The following is a 21340-nucleotide window of genomic DNA, read 5'->3' on the forward strand; positions in this document are numbered from 1 at the left end:
GGGGGGGCATAGACCATAGACCAAGGCATTGTACAGTGATTCAAATGGAATTAATATACAAATAGTCATGCTTAAGTTTTAGTATGATTTTATATGTACCTCAATCCATTTGGTTAGCTTTGGCCTCCCTTTGGTGAAGTCATAATTCCTTATCTCTGAAAACAACGGCTTGAACCTTTCAACAACAAATGGTGCATATGCAATGTCCACCTAATAAAAATGATGATTTAGAAGATGATTAGAAGTCGATATATAGGAATCAAAAATGAACATCTCATCGATGTAATGAGATATTAGACGTCGATATATAGGAATCAACAATGAACATATCATCGATGTAATGAGATGGTAGTCTTGAAATGCATGAAGCAATGACGACCTCTAACTTGTGATAAGAACAAAAGGCAAGATAATCATTCGTCTTTCATAGTATATGTAATTATGTCTAAGGCTATATTACTTGCCTCATAAAAGAGACATCACACAATGAAGGCATAACTCTAAAGCAAATAACACAAATAATAGATAGCTCAAATTTTCATCCGCCATCAGTAACTGGACACAAAATATTAAGCCATCATCGTGGTCGTATTAAACTTCAACATCATCAACCAAGTTGTGCACGTGCGATGCACGTGTAACCACTTTCATGTGTAAGCACAGAGGAGGAAAGCAACAATTCAAGGGTCTGATAATATGAACTTTGACCGATGTTTATGAAACATTAAGCCTAGTCACTTGTTTATCAATTTCTCAAATCTGGTTGTTGTAACTTTCAGCAATATCAATCACAACAAAGTGAACTACGAATGGAGAGAAACTTTTTCCTTTTAAACTACGATACAAAGTATAATAGCATAGACATCTTGCAGAAAGCATAGATAACTGGGTATAGAAACTAAAAATAAAAATGAGATGAAGCTAGCTTATCATTTGCAGTCGAGGCCATGTGCTATTCATTATTGACGAAGAATAATACGATCTTATTAGAGCACCGATGTTGGAGCTACATCATGTCGCTCCAATAGTCCACAAGACCGTTGTCATCAAGGTTGGTCAATACGCGAAATTAAAAAATGGCTGGGTTTGTTGGCGTGAAAATGATAGATTGTTTTGGCAAGCTATATATGTTTTACAGGAGAGATATCGGTATTCTTTGTTATGGTGAATGGATTGTGGAGAAGGAGGCAGGGATGAGGGAGTTATATATTGTTGAATGTAGAGGTTATGATACAGAGGAGATGAAGAGGGTTTTGATTTGAATGAGGAGTTAAAGAAGATTAATAGTGTCGTACGTTACTTGTGAAGGAAAATTATTAAATGTGTCTTTTGTGCTTTAATCATTGTGCCTTCACCTTAAATTCCTTTATTGAGGAAAATCAAACGCAATCCCGTTGAAGAATCACCCAATATAAATCCTCTAACATAAGGTTTTCAGGCTTACTTGAATATTAAATAATTTACAGATCATTGCAGTGCTCTTTATGCTTTAGTATTTTAGAACATCCATCCTATTATGTTCAAATTATGTGAGGTGGAAATAAGAAATGATCATGCAAACTTAATTTTTAGTTTCTTACTTTCTTTCCTTCCTTTCGCTATTATCATAACTGAATTTGATGATGAGATGTTACAGAAGTGTAAACAACATTTAGTACATAATTAAAAGTGCATTTGTTTCGAGTTTTAATTTATTGTTATTATCATAACTGTTCTATTTAAATATTATGATTACCACAAAATAAAAACCATTTATACCACATTTATGACTTTTAAAATAAAATAATTTGGGAGTTATGAGTATGCATTTAATTGGGGTTATGACTTGCACGTTTATGACTTTTAAAATAAAATTATTTGGGAGTTATGAGTATGCATTTAATTGGGGGTTATGTTATGATTTATGTATGGATGCATGTATTTTATATATTATGAGTATGCATTTAATTGGGGGTTATGCTATGGTTTATGTATGGATTGAGAGGAAAAAAATGAGAATATTCCAAGTCCATTTTTTTAATATATTAAATTTTTACTGGTCAATATAAGTGACATGCACATTTATTTCCAAAGCAAAATTTAAAATAAAAAAACACTTCAACCAACTAAATTATGTTGGGGAATTTAGTCTCCCTGCCTACTGTGTTCTGCCCAACTCGGAAGCCGACCACAATCGAGAAGATATAAAACAACCACAATCAATAAGAAAGAACACTGAGATTTACGTGGTTTGGGCGACCAACTTTGATCTACGTCCATGGGTAACAATACGAGAAATCCACTATGTATCAGGGAGAACTACAAGAAGAACCACTCAAATCTTGTCTCACATATATAATCAACTCTCATATTATCTCTAAAGCCCTCTCATTACAATCTTTTGAACGAACAAAGACTACGAAACCCTCTCCCAGTAATGTAATCTTTTACACGGACAAAAACTACGAAATCCTCGCCTCTTGCACAATATTCTTGAATCAGGCTATGCCCTCGGTTGACCCTAAATTACAAGAATATTATCTCTCTCTCTCTCTCTCTCTCTCTCTCTCTCTCTCTCTTCTCCTTAGTTATTCCTCCAACAACAGAAGAACATATAAAGGGAAATCAAAACTCTATCTCTAGTCTAACTTTCTAATTAGAATACGCTTCAAACTCCTAATCATGATGAGACCCGATCTTCTAATCGTGATAGATGGCTAACATTACTTAATTATTATGAAGTTATACAATGAATCAAAGACACAATCCCAACAATCTCCATATTGGATTTGATTCCCAAGCCACCTCGAAGATCTACCTTTGTCGTATTGAAACATTACCTCTCCCGCTAGCGTCTTCTATTCCTTTCGCACTTCAGATTGAAGCATCTGCACTCCTAATCAGAACACTTGCACTCCTACTGGATGCTCATATGACCCTCACTTTTAGCTTCTCGCTGTGGTGTCTCCACCTACCTTGTGTGCACAAAGAGATCTTCGCCATCTCTGACATTAGAAGAAAATCAACCATGCTTCTCCTCTCAAATTAAACTTGACAGTGGTCTTCCCTCACTTTCTGTCCTTGTACTCCACTTGTATCACTCGTCTCGAATCATATCTATGCACCTCTCCTACTCCACACTATGAGACAGATGTCTTCATGTCCTCCATCACTTGGCTTGGATCGAATATGAGCGCTCATCGTCTTCAAATTCAATGCCACCATCTCCATCAGCACGTGTGTCACTCTATCGTGCCTGCTTGCAAGCTCCATCTAATTCGGCGCTGTCCTCCTCAAGTCTACACACGAACCAACTACTGCTTCCGCGATGACTAAATAATTATATGCTAACAACTCTACTGCTAGAATCACATCTGATTCTCTACACCAGTCTCATCCGTTGCATACTTGTTTGCCCTATCTGCCATCAAATTTGTCTTGCATTTGAAAAACAGAATATTAAACTTCCGACCCAAAGAAATCATCATCCTCTAACCACAATAAAAATTCAAATCAGACACTATAGAGATTGAATTTGATAAAAACCAATGTTAAAAACGAACTCAGCACGTCGAAAAATCCTAGGAACAACTCCTGGATCACCAAAATATGCCACCAAATCCTCAATCAAAAGACAAATCAATCTGCACCGTCGGATTTGATTTAATAGTTTGTAAGCAAATTCTCACCCACGTGAACAGTGTTCCCACCGCCTCTAGAGTATTCCCTGCCACAGTACCTCTTTTTTTTCTTCATCTTGATTCTTGTAGCATCTCCGATCCTTACTTTTGTATGACGTCTATCTTCCGAACTCGCTCCCGGATCTAACATCATGGCTCTGATACCACTTGTTAGGAAATTTAGTCTCCCCGCCTACTGTGATCTGCGCAACTCGGAAGACAACAACAATCGACAAGATATAAAACAACCACAATCAAGAAGAAAGAACACCTAGATTTTTTTACGTGGTTCAGTCGACCAATTTCGACCTACGTTCACGGGCAACAATACGAGAAATCCACTATGTATCAGGGAGAACTACAAGAGGAACCACCCAACTCTCATCTCTCAATCTCTTAACCCCACATACATAATCAACTCTCATATTATCTCCAAAGCCCTCTCCTTATAATCTTTTAAACGGACAAAGACTGCGAAACCCTTTTCCAATAATGTAATCTTTTATATAAACAAAAACTACGAAGCCCTTGCCTCTTGCACAATATTCTTGAATCAGGCTACCCCCTCTGCTAACCCTAGATTATAAGAATATTGGCTCTCTCTTCTCTCCTTAGTTTTTTCTCCAACAACAGAAGAATATATACAGGGAAATCAAAACCCTATCTCTAGCCTAACTTCCTAATTAGAATAGGTTTCAAACTCCAAATCATGATGAGACCCAATCTCCTAATCATGATAGATCTCTAACCATATTTAATTCTCATGAAGTTATACAAAGAATCAAAGACACAATCCCAACAAATTCTTACCAGACTAAATTCACCGAGGAAAAATGGTCCATCAAACTTAGCAAGAGCTTCTTCCCCAACAAATTCTTACCAGACTAAATTCACCGAGGAAAAATGGTCCATCAAACTTAGCAAGAGCTTCTTCCAACTTATCATAAGCAGCACCTAATGAATCCGAGGAAAAATGGTCCATCAAACTTAGCAAGAGCTTCTTCCAACTTATCATAAGCAGCACCTAATGAATATCATGTAGTCTAAATTAGTAAGTGATAATGATCCTCGATCATTCTCTTTCTTCCTCGTCAGTAAAAACATAAATCTCATAACTCATCAATTTCATCACGTGCATCCCCTTTAGATGTAATTGCAGAGAAGTTAACTTTATTTAAAGTGTCGCTGCAACTCAACAGCTCAGTGGCAAACTCTTGCTTTGTAGGATCCTACAAATCAAAAACATCGAAGAAATGTCCACATAAAACAAAAACAAAAAGAAAGTTAGGAATTGTGGCAAATATTACCATACTTATGGTGAAATTAAGAAGGATACATTCTTACTTCAGGAAGCAACTTCGGGCCTTCAAAATTTTCATCAATATATTAGATCAAATCCAAACTCTCCCCTTTAACTTCATTATTATGCTCCAAAGCAGGCACCTAAAGTGCAAATTACGATCAAATCCAAACTCTCCCCTTTAACTTCATTATTATGCTCCAAAGCAGGCACCTAAAGTGCAAATTACCACTATAAACTAGCGCAACAACACAACTTCATTATTATGCTCCAAAGCAGGCACCTAAAGTGCAAATTACCACTATAAACTAGCGCAACAACACAAAAACATAAATTTGGAAGCAAAAAAGTTTTTTATTTTAAACTTAACTTGAATTATTTTTAAATCCACCCACTTGGTTTGTTTCATATTGACCCTTATATTAAAGCACTTTAAATATTATATTTATTTAACAAATATTGTAGTAATTTAGGTTGAACTTCTTAAATTCGTTGCTACTACACCAAAACTCCAGTGTTATGGTGAGGTTATGTGTGTGTGTGTGTACGCGTGCGCGCGTGTGTATAGTTTTATATATGACATGTATGTGCAGGTTGAAGGCCCCTCATGTTCATATGCCAATTTTTTTAAAATTCACTTAGAATTTCATGGTCAGCAAGATTTAAACTTGAATTGCTTTGATATCATTAGGGCTGTCCATTTTACCCGCTGGCCCGGCCCGGCCCGCCGCGCGAAGCCCGCGCCCGGAAGCGGCCCCGCGCCGGGAAATCCGGCCCAGGCCGTGGGGTTTCTGGGCCCGGCGTCCGTAGTGGGCCTCAGCGCTCCCGGCCGCGGGCCCCGAAACAGCATACAGGCCGACCGCGGCGGCATCATTCCGGACCGGGCAGCCCGCGGCCCGAGCCCCGGCCGTCACGTGTGGCAATGTCACAATCGTGACCATTCGGACCGGGTACAAAAAAGCCGGGCCGGGCCCGGGCCCCGGCCCAACAACGCGTCACCAATGGTGACCGTGGGGGGAAGTCCGGGCGGGGTATGTGAAACCCGGGTCGGGCCGAGCCGGGCTTGGCGCCAGACCCGGCCATCAACCGGATTCAGGATCTTGCCTGGACCGTTTTGCCCTCAAAAACGGTCAAAAAACGGCTATTTTGTGAGGTTATTTTGGTCATTTGCCTAGGGGGCTGGTTCTATAAATAGAGGGGGGTTTTTATTTGTTTTCTTCACACCAAAAACTCATCTCTTCTCTCTTATACTCTTATACTCTCTCTTATACTCTTATACTCTCTTATTTATACTTTCTAATCCTTTCATCAAATGGCTTCCGGATCTGATTATGAAGAGCAAAACATTTCTCCTGATCCTGAAATGAGTCCTCCTACTATGAGTCCTCCTACTATAAGTCCTCCTACCGAAGTTAATCCCGAATCCGGTGGCGACGAATCTGCACCAAGAGCTCCTAAACGGCCAAGATCCGATGTGTGGAATTTTTACGAGAAGATCGACGTCACCAAGGATGAACACGGTAGGATCCTCACCCAGAAGGCTAAGTGTGCTTTGTGCGGCAAGATTTTTCAAGCTCATCATAAGAGCGGCACCAACCACCTCAAACGCCATTTAGATAAACACAACAAAGGCCAGACTCCTCAAGGTGATATCCGACAATCTATGATTTCTCAATCCTCCTCTTCTGGTAGTCTCGGTAGTTGGAACTATGACGCTGCCAGAGCCAGGAAATACGTAATCAGGCTTATCATTCTTAAAAACCTTCCTTTTAAATTAGTAGAAGATGATGAATTTGAAGATATGTTTAGAGATGGTTTTTATCCTGCATTTAAAAAAATTTCTCGTCTAACCTGTCAACGTGATATTTTAAAATATTATCAGCAAGAACAAGAAAAAATAATTTCTTATTTTTAAAATTTAAACTGTAAATTTTCTTTAACTTCTGATATTTGGACATCTAGAGCACAAACTGGATATTTATGTATCACAGCACACTGGATTGATAAAAATTAGCAAATGTTTAAAAGAGTTGTTTCTTTTATTACAATAGAAGAGTCACATACTGGTGCTAATGTTACAAATTTAATAATTGAAGAACTTATGAAATTAGAAATTTCACAAAGAATATTTTCTCTTTCACTAGATAATGCAAGTAATAACAATGTAGCTGTTGATTTTATCAGATCAACTTTATCATTACCATGTCATGGTGATCTTTTTCATATTAGGTGCATCTGTCATATTTTAAATTTAATTGTTCAAAGTGCATTTACTGAAATTAAACCCATGATAGAAAAGATTAGAACAGTTGCTTACATGCATAGTGCTTCTGAACAAAGACTTAAAAGATGGAAACAATTTTGTAAAAGAAAAAATGTAAAGCCTAGACTAATTCCAAAAGATGTTGACCATAGGTGGAATTCCACATATGCAATGTTAAGTGTAGCAATAGAATATAAAGACATTATAACTGATTTTATAAACTATTATGCTTCTAGTTCTAGTTCTGGTAGCACTTATGGAATAACTGAAGATGAATGGACAGTTATATGTAATTTAAATGAAATGTTACAAGTTTTTTATGATGCTATCATGTTATTATCTGGCTGTTATTATCCAACCATTACTTTAGCTGCTTTACAAATTTTAAATATTCAAAAACTTTTTGATAAATATCGTTTGGATGCTACTTTTGGACCTATGGTTTTTGAAATGGAGAGCAAATTTAATAAGTATTTTAGGCCTATTCCTCATATTTTTGGTTTGGGGGTTCTTATTGATCCATGCTTGAAGGATATTGGCCTTCGAAGTTTGTTACAGTCATTGTATGGTGGACAGGTTATAGACTTAGATGATGGAACCACCCTGAATGCTACTACTCATCATTTACTTATTAGAAATTATTTTCAAACTTTATATGATGAGTATGCAGCTAGACATGGTGTAGCTGCACAACAGTCTGCAGCTTCGGTTTCTTCGAGCTCATCCCGAGCCCGAGGTAAAAGTGTAAGTTTTGATAGGTATGCAATGGTAGCCGAGCTAACTGGTGGATCTGGACTTGGATCGTCATCATCGGAGGTTTCTGAAATAGATGAATATTTTTCTGCTTCTTTAGTTAGATGTCAAGGAAATGCTTTAGATATTTTGCAATGGTGGAAAGTATATGGATCAGTTTCATATCCTATACTTTCCACCATGGTTCGTGACTTACTAACAGTGCAGGTTTCGACGGTAGCTTCGGAATCCGCCTTCAGCACAGCAGGTCGTTTGATCGACGATCACAGGACATGCTTGGATCCATATACTGTACAAGCGGTGATGTGCCTACAAGATTGGTGGAGGTACGAGAAGCGAACGCAAGGCATCGATCGGATGGCTGGAATTGAAGATAAATTTGAAGAATTGGGACTAGCAGATAGATATAAAGAATAGATTGTAGTTTTTATATCTTAGCTTCCCGGTCGGGCCCGGGCCCGGACCCGGCCCGGGGTACCCGGGTCCGGGTCCGGGTCCCGGTTTTGCCCAGCCCGGGCCCGGATTTCCGGGCCGGGCCGGGCCGGATGGACAGGCCTAGATATCATCTTAATGTCTATGTCACTGCATCAAACCTGAAGTAGTATGTGACTAGGGTTGAGAGATATAATTTTATATCTAATAGAATTACAACATTTTATCATATACTCACGTACTTTTTAGCATATTAAGTTTTGGATATAAGATAAAATTACTTTGTGTATTTTGGGTGTATAAACAATTTTGGAAGCACATGGGTGTAAGAATAAACTAGGTAAAACAGAGGGTTTAAAATAAGAAAACCCAACATCATTTTTTAGAAGAAATAAAAAACAAAATATTTACAAGTAATTACCTTATTTCCTGGGTACATCTTCTCCTTGTACCAAGTTGGCCTATTTTGGAGATTAATTGGGACCAATTTTATCTTCTCTTGCAAACCCTGATCCCAAAATTTGCGTAAACATAATCCAAGTCAGTGTTTTCACTAAAAATTTTAACAACATGCAACAAAATAATTGATAATTAATTAAGGAGATGGGTCTTTTTCACCTTGTAGTTCCTCGTAATCCAAGTTCTCTGAGCATACGGGGCATACGTAGGATAAATACAACCTTTAAATTCACAAAAAAAAAACATTAATATAAAAACTAAGATGATGCTAATAAATTATTGAGAAAACTCCAAAAGTATATTTCTTTTTTCCTTGTGGTTCCATCAAAGAGAGTAGGTGGATCCGCAGAAGCCTCAAGATTAGAGGGAAGTTGCTCGATCATGTTGCTACGATGAAGCCAACTAAAAGAAAAGAAAATGTTAAGAAATTAAAATTTCGAGATAATTAAAGAAAACCCAGAAATAAGTTATAGAATCAACCTCTAAAAATGTACTTGTTGAGGTTTTGTGAGGGAATATTTAGAAATGTGTGGGCTTTTATAGAAGCCTCTGGCGCTGCGCTTAGGGGTGGAAATGAACCAAATAATTAATAAATAGTCCGATAATTGTTCGAATAACTATTCGGTCATATTCGATTCGATAGTTCATTTATCACTAAACAATTTTTTTTTAGTATTCGAGTTTATTAACGAATAGAATTTAACCAGATGTATATTCGATTCATTTGTCTATTAATTATTCGTTTAAAATTTAATCACACCTTATTATTTGTATTATTACACATATGGTGTAATATTTTTAACCCACTTACCATTTCTACTTAAGTTTTATATATAGATTTTAAGACTTAAATAATCTTAATCTGTTTTCTAATTAAAATTTTGATTTAAATAGATATACATCATATATTATAAAGAAATAATTTTTATTTATGAATTTTAATACTATTTGAAAATCGAACTCTTTATCGAAATAAATATACTTTAATATTCGATAAGTATTCATGAATATTCATGAATATTTATCAAATACCAAGTATTGGACTTCGAATTCGAAAAACTAGATATATGAATATTAGAGTTCGCATTCGAATTCGATAATTTTAAACAAATATGAACAGCTTAGTATTCGATTCGATTCGATCATTTACCACCCCTAGGCCCTGCGCTGGCAGCCAAAAGAGAGCTCCGAGCGGCGAGGTATTCATTTAAGGTATAATTTTAGAAAGAACCCCCAAAATACTAAATTTTGTTTAAATGTTATCACTTTTAAGAAACACTATTCAAGATTTAACATCTTATCCTTTTAGTCTAGAAGGAAATTTTGCCCTCTATAATTTAGGGAATAAACAATATTGTGTGTCTTCTCAAACTCTTAAATGGGGTCATTCTCACTTATGATCTGAATACATTTAAATTATCAGGACTGCTAAACAAGAGCTGATGTCCCTCCACATTTCTGATTGATATAGACAGATAGACAGTCAAATTACTTCAAATAAAACACATTAAAAATCAAATTAGCGATAGATGCAAAACTTAAACAATATTTTCTTTTTTTCTTTTTCTTTTTCATTCTTTTTTTTTGGTTGATTCCTACGGAAAAGAAGCAACTATTTTGAATATATGTTCGGATCAAACATTTTTGTAGTACAATTAGTTTAGAATATTTTTTTCAATAATAATAAAATCTGTATAATATACAAATGTCATTTTTAGCAGAAAATTTCTGAGAATAATTTTCTCTTAGCCTTATGCAATGTTATCTAATTGCTGCTCTGATACCAATTGTTGCACGTCGGCGGAAGTGTGCTCACAAACCAAACAGCCACACGAGTTGGCGAACAAGAGATAAGAACAACCAATGAGTGCAATTCACAAAAGAACGGCACAAACCAATCACAAACACAGAGATTTACGTGCTTTGGCAAATTGCCTATGTCCATGGGGAGTGGATGGGGAGTTTTCACTATATGGAGGAGAAAAACAATGGGTTACAACTCTCAAACACTCAAAATAACCCTCACCAAAAGATCTCAACTCACATCTCAGAAAATCTCCCTCTCAAAGTGCTCAAAACAATCTCTTTTTTCTCTCTACAAATCTCTTCTAAAACGTTCTATATATATAAACCCTAAAACCAAAACAGACTAGGAATCCAACAATTCTAAAACCAAAACCAAAACCAAAACAGACTAGGAATCTCAATATTCTAAAACCAAAACCAAAACAGAATGGGAATTATGTTTGGCCCAATAACCTGCTATCCAACACTATTAACATTTGGACAAATGATATAGATCTCGTAAAATGGCAAACCCGTTTTTGTGAAATACTGTGATTATGTAACGGGCGGACTAATGGATCAAATTATTTAAGACTCCTTGTTGGATATTGCGGCTTTGGTTATTGGTGCTACCGATCTCGTTGAAGATTTTTAGTATATTTGACCACATTTACAATATGATTTTTTTTTCCTTTCACTAACAATATTATAAAATTAATATCAACATTTGACGTGGATTGGATAGTATTTTATATTAAAAACAACTAGATTGATATTTTTTTAAATGGAAAAACTAACCGAATCAATTTCGATATTAATACCTAATATCTCCGGTGAAAAGATATATCATGTGTAAATAAGGTCCTACTAAAAATGCTAATTTGGCCTATTTAATTATATTATTTGTTGTTTGAGATTTATTTAAAATTAACAATTTGGGGGATGAATATTATAAAAGCTCAATTTTACGTGCTAACAAATTTGGTAAAATATTCAAAGAAACGATGTCAGCACTTGACGAATATGCAGCTAGGTACAATGCAATGTATGTGACCTCGCTGGCAGGTGAGAATGCAGCTAGGTACAAAGCAAAGTATGTGGCCTCGTTCATCGGAGGGATTCGTTTTAGCCCAGGAACCAAGACTAAGATTAAAGTCCCGCCAACTTATTAATTAGAGTACAAATATTTGCCACGGCACATGTGCCCAAACTCTCAAGTGAGATCGCATTTGGTGACGTCTTTGTTGTTATATGTAGCTTCTAAACTCCATAGTTAGAAAATTTTTGATAGACTAGAACTTTCGTTTTTCTTTTCTTCTTTTTTTTTTTAATTTTTAATGGAGGGGTGGACTTTGCTTTGGGGGTGTTATTTATTCGAGATAGTTTGGTAAGAGCATGATTTTCGTCCAAAAATCCTATATTAGGGCTTCGTTTGGGTACCATGCTGTTTTTTTTGTGTTTTTATAAAAAAACACCATGGTGTTGTGTTTTTCCCTTAAAACGTTTTCGAAACACCATGTTAAGTATTTTTGGTTAACACTTGTTTGACACATTATAACATCAGTATTAAACATATTATTAATATATTATATATTAATTATAATAAAATATATTTTAAATAAAATATTATAATATTTAGTTAACATTATTACATTATTAGAAGTATTAAATATAATGCAATATATTTGTATAAATGTATTATATATATTATATTATACTTAATGATTATAATTATATTGTAATTATTAATATTATTTATTATATTATTATTAATTTTTTGGTATAGCAATTGTATTATATATATTATATTAATATTCAATAATTTATTTATTATTAATATAATATTGACTTATTAATATAAAAATTATTAATAATATATAATTTCAATAATATAGTTATTAATATGTTAATATTATGGTATTATATAAATTAAGATATTAAATAATTTAACTCTTATGCAAATTATTATAGTCTTTAATATGTTAGAGTTTATTAATTAATTTAATAATATATATTAATAAATTTATGAATATAAATTAATATTATTATATTATGAATATATTTGTGTTACATTACATTTTATTAGCATAAATTATTTATTTATTATATAATATTATATATTTGTTAATAATAATTTCATTTACTAAACAATATATTATAATATTTACTTTTTATTATTATTTTATTTTTAATATATATCTATTAATGTATATTTATAATTATTATTTATTAACATTTATTTATGAGACAAGTTAATAATTTATAGGATATGCTATGTGTAATAATTATTTTATAATTTTATATTAGTTATTATAATACTTTATATTTTATTTTTTATTAGTTTATTTATATATTATTATTATTTATTATTATATAATACAATGTTAACATATTAAATTCTAGTATTTAATGTTATTATATTGTTATATAAGATATTTTATTTTATTATATTTTTATATTATTTAAAAATATTACTAATATATTTTATTAATTATAATATAGGATAGTATTGTATAGTATAATATAATAAGCATGTTGATAATAACTCTATGTTAATTATATTTAATACATTATGTTAGATATTATATTAACACCTTCTCAAACTCAAAACCAAAACACAAAACTTAAAACACCTTTTAGATGTTTTGAAATAAAAGTGCTGTGTTTTTTGTTTGAGGATGATTTAGCTCAAAAAACATCATGATTTCCAAAAGCATGATGTTTTGTTTTTTGGCAAAAACACCATGGAAATAAACAAAACACGATGGTATCCAAACGGAGTAGAATTCAGTTTGGGATTAGAATATTTTAAGTTAGCCTTGAATATTTTGGAATGATTTTAAACTTTTGAATGGATCTTGGATTTTCAACTCCACATCCATAACACTTATCCCAAGGTATAATGTCCTCAAACTCCCTCTGATTTCAGACCGATATCTTGTTGCAATAGCCTATACAAATTTATCTCAAAAATCCTTACAAATAAAATTCAATCAGTCATGGGTTATCTTATTAGTGAAGCACCGAGTGCTTTTGTGAAAGACATGAATATTTCAAATAATATTGTATTAGCACATGAGCTTGTCAAAAACTATGGCCAGGAAGAATATATCTCATAGGGTCATGATCAATATTGATATTAGAAAAGCCTTTGATACAATCAGTTGGAAATTCTTAAAAGAAATGCTTAATGGATTAGGGTTCCTTAGTGAGATGGTCAACTAGATTATAACTTGTATAACCTCCCCGAAGTATTCTATTTCACTTAATGGTTTTTTCAAGGGACAGAGAGGTTTAAGACAGGGGGATCCCTTCTCACCTTATTTGTTCATCTTGGGTATGAAGCATCTGTCAAGGAGTCTTAACTTGTTAAAGCATGACCAGAATTTTCAAATTCCACCCAAAGTATGGTAATTTAAAGATCAATCATTTAATTTTTGCTGATGAACTGCTATTATTCAGTAAAGGGGGCCTTAACTCAGTTCAAAAGCTCTATCAATGTATTAAGAATTTCAGTGAAATTTCTTGTCTTGAAGCAAATCCTAGCAAATGCTCTATTTTCTATGGAGGGGTTGATGTCTCTATCAAGACTTCCATCCATGGTTATCTGGGATTTCCTGAAGGGAATTTGCCTATCAAATATCTGGGGGTTCCTCTTGTGTGCAAAAGGTTATCATTCATTGATTGTATCCCTCTCTTTAACAAAATTTACAGCCAATTCCAAAGCTATTTGAAATTTAGAAACTAATCATATGCTGGTAGACTACATATTATCAAGAGTGTTATCCTACGTGTTCAGCTCTATTGGACATCTTGTTATGTCTTACCTGTCAAAGTTCTTCAAAAAATTGATGAGCTATGTAGAAACTTCTTGTGGAGTAATTCAAATCAAGCATTCAAGATGCCACTAGTGTCATGGGAAAAAGTGTGCTTGGGGAAAATGTATGGAGGGCTGGGGATATTTTCTGCTATAATCTGGAACAATGCAACAGCCCTAAAAACAATTTGGGATATTCACTCCAACAAAGAACTATTATGGATTAAATGGATTCATGACACTTATCTAAAGCACAGGAATGTATAACAAGTGGAAGCTAAGGTTGGGGATTCATGGATTTGGAAGCAGCTGTTAAAAGCTAGAAATAAAGCTCTGGATACTTGTGGCGGAGTTGAGAATTTGATTCAACAAATCAGTTCCTATTGTAGAAATTCAAAAATTAAACTCTATGTGCTGTATACTGCCCTTACCCCTGCAACAATTAAGGTGGTTTGGTATGACCCAGTTTGGGAAAAACTAAATTATCCTAAGCATTCTTTTGTACTATGACTAGATGTCCAAAATAGGTTACTTACCCAAGAACTCATCAGAGGGGGTTCATTCAAATAAATAAATACAGTCTATGCTCAGGTGAAGGTATGGAGAATCGAAACCATTTACTTTTTGAATGTAGTTTTTCGAATAAGGTGTGGAATGGTATAATGGATTGGCTTCACTTTCGCTAGAGAACTTGTGACTAGGTTCTTCTTTTGCACTAGTATTTGTAGGCATCAAAAATTGCCTATAGGTCTCGCATGCATTTCAAGACGGAGATACGACGATGAAAGTCATTATCTGAGTCAAGGAGGATTATCTGACGCCAACAAGCACATGAAGCGAATCGGCGAACCGTTAATGACGTAGTAACAAGCTACCGGAATAGCAAACCAAGTGAGTCGTGCGCTCACCGACTATCTCCATGTGGCCCTGTTTGTTGGAAATTTGCAGTAAAAAGACAATGAAAGAAAATTTTGACTTGTATTCCTCTCAAAATCGATTACAATTTGGATTCCGATTACAAAAGAGAGGAGAATGAATTTGATTCTCCCCTTTGTTTAAAACTGGGTTCTTCAAGGTAGCGATGGAGTGCCTCCTTCGATTGATCTCGTCGAACTTGCTCTCCGTTGACGATCCGACCGTCCTTCTTCACTGGAATAATTGAAGTGCTTGCTGACTTCGGTTTAGAACTCTTAACGAGTGTAAAGAACTCTGAACGAGTTAAGAACTCTGATAAGAGTTGTTGAAAACCGAATGTCTGGCTCGATATGATTAACTTGTGTTGCAAGTTAATTAAGAACTCTTGACGAGTTTAAGAACTCAGAATGAGTTAAAACTCTGTAACAGAGTTGTTGGAACCGAAGATTCGGTTAATTGCCAAGTGTATTATGACGTTGATGAAGGGATCCTCCGAGATTTGATTAACTGATCGTTGATCAGTTCTTTGACCTTCAAAAGATCTCCTTTTTCGTGCTGTTGAACTGCTGAGATTTGTTGACCTTGGGCGGGTTTGATGCCAGCTCCTCCTTAACCTTATGCGGTTTTACTGTTAAAAGCCGATCAACCAACCGATCCTCCAACCGATCCCCCCTTTACTCTGTTGAGTAAGTCGGTTATTTATAGGGGGATAAGGGGTGTAACCAACCCCTATTTCCGCTCCTTAGTGGGCGAGAATCCCTCAGAACGTGGGATAACGGTTTTGAGGCCGTTCGACTTGCGTTTGAACAAGTCAAAACGCCTCAGTTGGCGTTATGGGCTTTAACTCTGCGTCCAAGGCTTGAGATGCAGAGTTAAATCTCTGTTAGAGATTTGAGACGCACAGGCCGTGTGCGTTGAAGCTCAACTCTGCGTCCAGAGTTTGGGACACGTAGTTGAACCTATTGAAGAACGCACGTTATGTGTGCGTTTGGTGCTTGAACTCTGCGTTGCAGAGTTAGACATTCGCTGGAGAACGCACAAGTTGTGTGCGTCATCAGTTGTCGGAAGCGTCGTCGAATTGTAACTCTTCTCGATCTACGTGAAAGGTCCTCTATTTACCGCTTTCGATTGTCGACCCGAAAGCTATTTGATTGTAGCTTTCGTTGTTGGAGTTAGACGGGAATCAACATCCATAGTGTTTTGAAGATGAATATTTGCCCATAGCTCTCTACCAAGCAACTCACCAACTAAGTCCAACCTTTGATTTCTGAAATCACTACAATGCTCATCAGCATCTCTAATAGTTGCTAATATCATATTAGTCATGTTGTTGTCGCAGCCATCAAGATCAATCATCTCAGAGATGAGGCCGTGTCTATAGCGGTTGCAGAATTGCGGATGCAAAGATCAGAAAGTCGTCTGATTGTAACTTTCATTATCAGGGATTGATAAGGATCGACTATCCATTGTGATTTTTAGACAGCCTACAGAACCCCCTCCAAAGTTTTCGAAAGTTCGCGGTTGACTGGGACGAATTTTCGGAATACTTTGGATCCCAAAATTTAGAAGACATTTTCAAACTCGGTTGATTGTAATCTAATTGTACTCATCCAATGGACTCTTCAGTGGAGTCACCTGTTTCTTCTTGGCTTTAGTCGCCTTGATGGCTGACATTAGCCTCCCTCTATTTATTTGGAACCATGTCTTGGCTATAAACATAGAGGAATTCGTCTGATTCACAGATAGATTTCTTGCGTTATTGAACTGAAACGCATGGTTAACTTCTGCGTTTAGGGATTCCATCAATGTAGATGCACGGCGGATTATAACGCAGGGGTGAATTCTGCGTTCAGAAGCTCAAGCGTCACAGGCGCACAGGCCACGTTTGGCGGGATTTTGGGCCTAGAACCCCGACCCGATTTGACAGCTCATAGCTGTCTATAAATAGACCGCTAAGGGTCAAATCAAAAGTCACCCGACTTTTTGCCTCCTCTCTTTCGGAAGATTTTTAACGAAGCCTCTTCGTTTTCGACGTCGGTGATCCTGTTCATCATCTCCAACCCTCTTCCATGGGTTCCAAGAAGAAAGCTGCTCCACGCCCAAGATCCCCTGCTGCAGCGGTGCCGCCGTTTCAGGTTCCGCCCGTCGGTGGTAAGCGTCGCCCTTCGTGGCCGTCAAACTCGCTTCGGCGAGTTCTTTAAAACCCTAGATGTATCGCCATCAAACTTGCTTCGGCGAGTTCTCTGAAAAACCCTAGATGGGTTCTTGCAAACGAGGGAGATGACTCGTTTTGTTATTGTAACGCAGAGTTAAGACTCTGCGTTTTGAATTCGAAACGTCAAGGGCTTGACCTTTGCGTTTATGAAATTTTTTAACGCCAGGCTTGAACTGTGCGTTCGAAAACTTAACGCAGAGTTTAACCTCTGCGTTGATGAAAATTAACGCCAGGCTTTAACTGTGCGTTCGAAGACTTAACGCAGAGTTTAGCCTTTGCGTTGATGAAAATCAACGTTAGGTCTGAACTGTGCGTTCGAAAATTTAACGTAGAGTTCGACCTTTGTGTTAATGAGCTTTAAACGCCAGATCTGAACTGTGCGTTCGAAACTTTAACGCAGAGTTCGACCTTTGCGTTGATGAACTTTAAACGCCAGATCTGGACTGTGCGTTCGAAACTTTAACGCAGAGTTCGACCTTTGCGTTGATGAACTTTAAACGCCAGATCTGAACTGTGCGTTCGAAACTTTAACGCAGAGTTCGACCTTTGCGTTGATGAACTTTAAACGCCAGATCTGAACTGTGCGTTCGAAACTTTAACGCAGAGTTCGACCTTTGCGTTGATGAACTTTAAACGCCAGATCTGAACTGTGCGTTCGAAACTTTAACGCAGAGTTCGACCTTTGCGTTGATGAACTTTAAACGCCAGATCTGAACTGTGCGTTCGAAACTTTAACGCAGAGTTCGACCTTTGCGTTGATGAACTTTAAACGCCAGATCTGAACTGTGCGTTTGATAAAATTCTTTCTTATGGACTTAGCTAAAGCTCCCTTCACTTGACTGATTGAATATTTCTTTCTTTTGCAGTGCCTTACACCCGTGAACCTCTCAATCTTCGTCACCACTTCGGGCATGAGGGAGGTGTGGACTCTAATATGCAATTCAATCTGCGTCAAGAACTTCCAATATTCCAGGACACCGACAAAGATCGCGTCACTCTGATCTCAGATCCAAATACTGATGTACTCAGAGTTTTAGTTACGGACGCTAAGTTTGAGACTGGGTCTCGCAAGAAACTCACCAAGCCAGCTTTCTTATTTGGAGATCGTGTCAGTATTTCAAAAGGGATCATGCACGGCGGTCACTACAAATGGCTTAGGCAGATCGGTGATCGTCGCTTCTTCCTCCCTGACATGCACAGGATGTTTCCCATCTCCTACTACCAATGTGCTTCTGTTTCCCGTCACATGAATTGGGACTTGGTGAGAGAGCAGGATGGGGTAGCTGTTGGGGTTCTGACTCACAAGGGTGTGAATACCGCTGGATATAATCGACAAGTGTCGGCCTTAGAACCCTGCTTATTCTCACGAGGATATCCTTTGGGAGAAACAGCTAGTCCAGCTAACACTTTCATGCGACGGTTTTTGGCCGCCAAAGGAGAATTCCCAACCGCAGTGTTCCGAGCTCCTGGATGGGTACATTCCACCAAGACAGGATGGTGGGCACGAATGATAGAATTCGTGTTGGCAGAATTAAAGGAACCATTAGCTCAATCTGGGCTTGCTTGCCCTATTAAGGCTACTAAACATGGAATAGCTCTTAGTCCATATAACTTCTTCGCCATTCTGGAGCGGTACAATCCAGAGACTTGTACGTTTTTCACACCGGAAGGAGAATTAGGGTTCGCCCTACATGAAATGTTCGATGTCTCAGGTCTTCCTTTCGGAGATTTACCATATGAAGAGTTTGTCCCTGGGTCAACTGAGCTGAAGATCTTGAAGGAGACCATCCCCGAGGTATATGACACTCTATGGGAGGTGATGTGTCATTTCCAAATCTGCGGCCAATTGACGGGGGCACGAGGCCAAATCTGCGGCCAATTGACAGGGGCACGAGGACGTGGTATCAAACAGCTATCCTGGGCCGAGTATCTTTTCCAAAATTTGTTTGACAAGAATGCCACTATGTCTCGTCGGGCAGCAAGCACCCCTGAGACCATCCAGGCTCTGATCAATGACGCCACCGTTCACTATGTCAGCGAGGGAATAGAAGATGACTTCCCAGCACAGACTGAATTCGAGAGCTTCCATCACCAGGCAGCTACTCCCATCTCTGATATGGCATTATTGGCGGGTTTTCTCATGCTGTGGCTGAAGCGGTGTGTGGTTCCTACCAGACCAATAGATGCTGTGATGATTGAAGTAGCTTATCCGGCCGTCCTCTTAGCACATGGGAGACCCATAAATCTACTTTCCGCTATGACGTGCTGTTTACAACACGGTTTGAGGGAACTATGCCTCGAGTTTATCCAAGTGAAAGAGATAGATTCTGAAGGGACGAAAAGCTTGGTGACTCCCAATCCTCGAGTACCCTTGCCGTATACATATCTAATGGCTTGGTACGCCTCACATTGTGTACATTTGATGAGTGCTCCCTCTGCTACGGATGGAGGCTTCATCCCTTTCGTGCAGAGATTAGAAAAAGCTACTTCGATAGGCTCTTACGTAGTGAGGGTCCGTCAGATTCTGTCGAGAGACCTCAGCTACGACATCTTCCGCTGCTTCCCGGATTTTGAGGGTGGAGGATATGGACAAGTCTTCCAAGATACCGCTGGTCCTAATGGTTTTACCCGTTTGGACGGGGGAGTTTTCCACTGGCTGCTAAATATTAGACCTGGTTATCTTCTCTTCAGGAAAAATGACAAATGTATAATTGAGCCCTATCAACCATATCGCTTTGCTCGACAATTCGGATATGACCAACTATACGTTGGGAATCCGAGGAGCCAACTTTCAGTTATGGGCAACATATACGAAGGAGCTCGAGCCTGGTATTACTCCTCCGCAGGTTGTACTGGGGCTACCTTCAGATTACCCCACAAAACGCCTAATTCTCTCCTTTCCGTGGCTTTCTGCAACTGGTATCACACGGCTTCTACGATGCCAGAATACAAACTGTACACTTCCGGCCTTCGTGCAATTAGGAAGATGTATTCTTCTCGGAAAGGGGGTGGTCGTGTATCTCGTCTGAAGGGGATCGACGAGTTTTTACATTTTGAGGATGCAACTGAAGAAGGAGAAGAAGAGATGGGACTAGATGATGCCCCAATAGCGAGCCCTAGGGCTGCTGAAGCTTCAAGAGCCAAAGCAACTGGAAAGAGGGCTCTTTCTGAAGTAGAAGAAGCTCACTACGAGAAGCGTACTCGCAGAAAGCTGCTGGTAAATCCTCCTGCTCAGAGGCTAATGGCGGATGCTTTTAAATCTGCTGGTGGAGGGGAAGAGCAGGAATCAACTGTTACAAGTCGTCCTGATCATGCCGACCCTCGCTCTGGGGGATCTTCATTTTCTGAAGAATTTTCCCCTCACCATCCTTTGGATCAAGCAGAGGGTGAAGATGAATTCCCAATTGGGGATATGGGGATTTCTTCTGCAATGGATCCCGACATCTCACAATTTCCCGATCAGACTCCTGGTGCTGCTGCTTCGCCTGCAAGGGAACCGTCTGCAACGTCTCCATCTGCAGGGGGTGCACTGCCTACAAATGAACTTGCGACAGATGAACCCGCTAACCTCAATGAAAGTCAGACTCCCGCTTCCTCCGCACTATTGCCACATTCGGGGACTATTATTCCTAGTCCCACGACCGGCCGGCTAACCCAAATGGATACTCACGCAAGCTCTCCCAAACTTTCAGCTGCTGACGACGACGAACCATTAGACTATGGGAGTTCGTCTCACCATGAG

The 21340-nt window shown here is 37.7% G+C and overlaps 1 pseudogene; it reads right to left on the reverse strand.

Moving 5' to 3' along the window:
• The window catches only part of LOC109841489, a 10406-nt pseudogene extending 1043 nt beyond the window's left edge, over positions 1–9363 (reverse strand).

This window comes from Asparagus officinalis, chromosome 5, assembly GCF_001876935.1.
Source record: "Asparagus officinalis chromosome 5, Aspof.V1, whole genome shotgun sequence".
Taxonomy (NCBI): Eukaryota; Viridiplantae; Streptophyta; class Magnoliopsida; order Asparagales; family Asparagaceae; genus Asparagus; species Asparagus officinalis.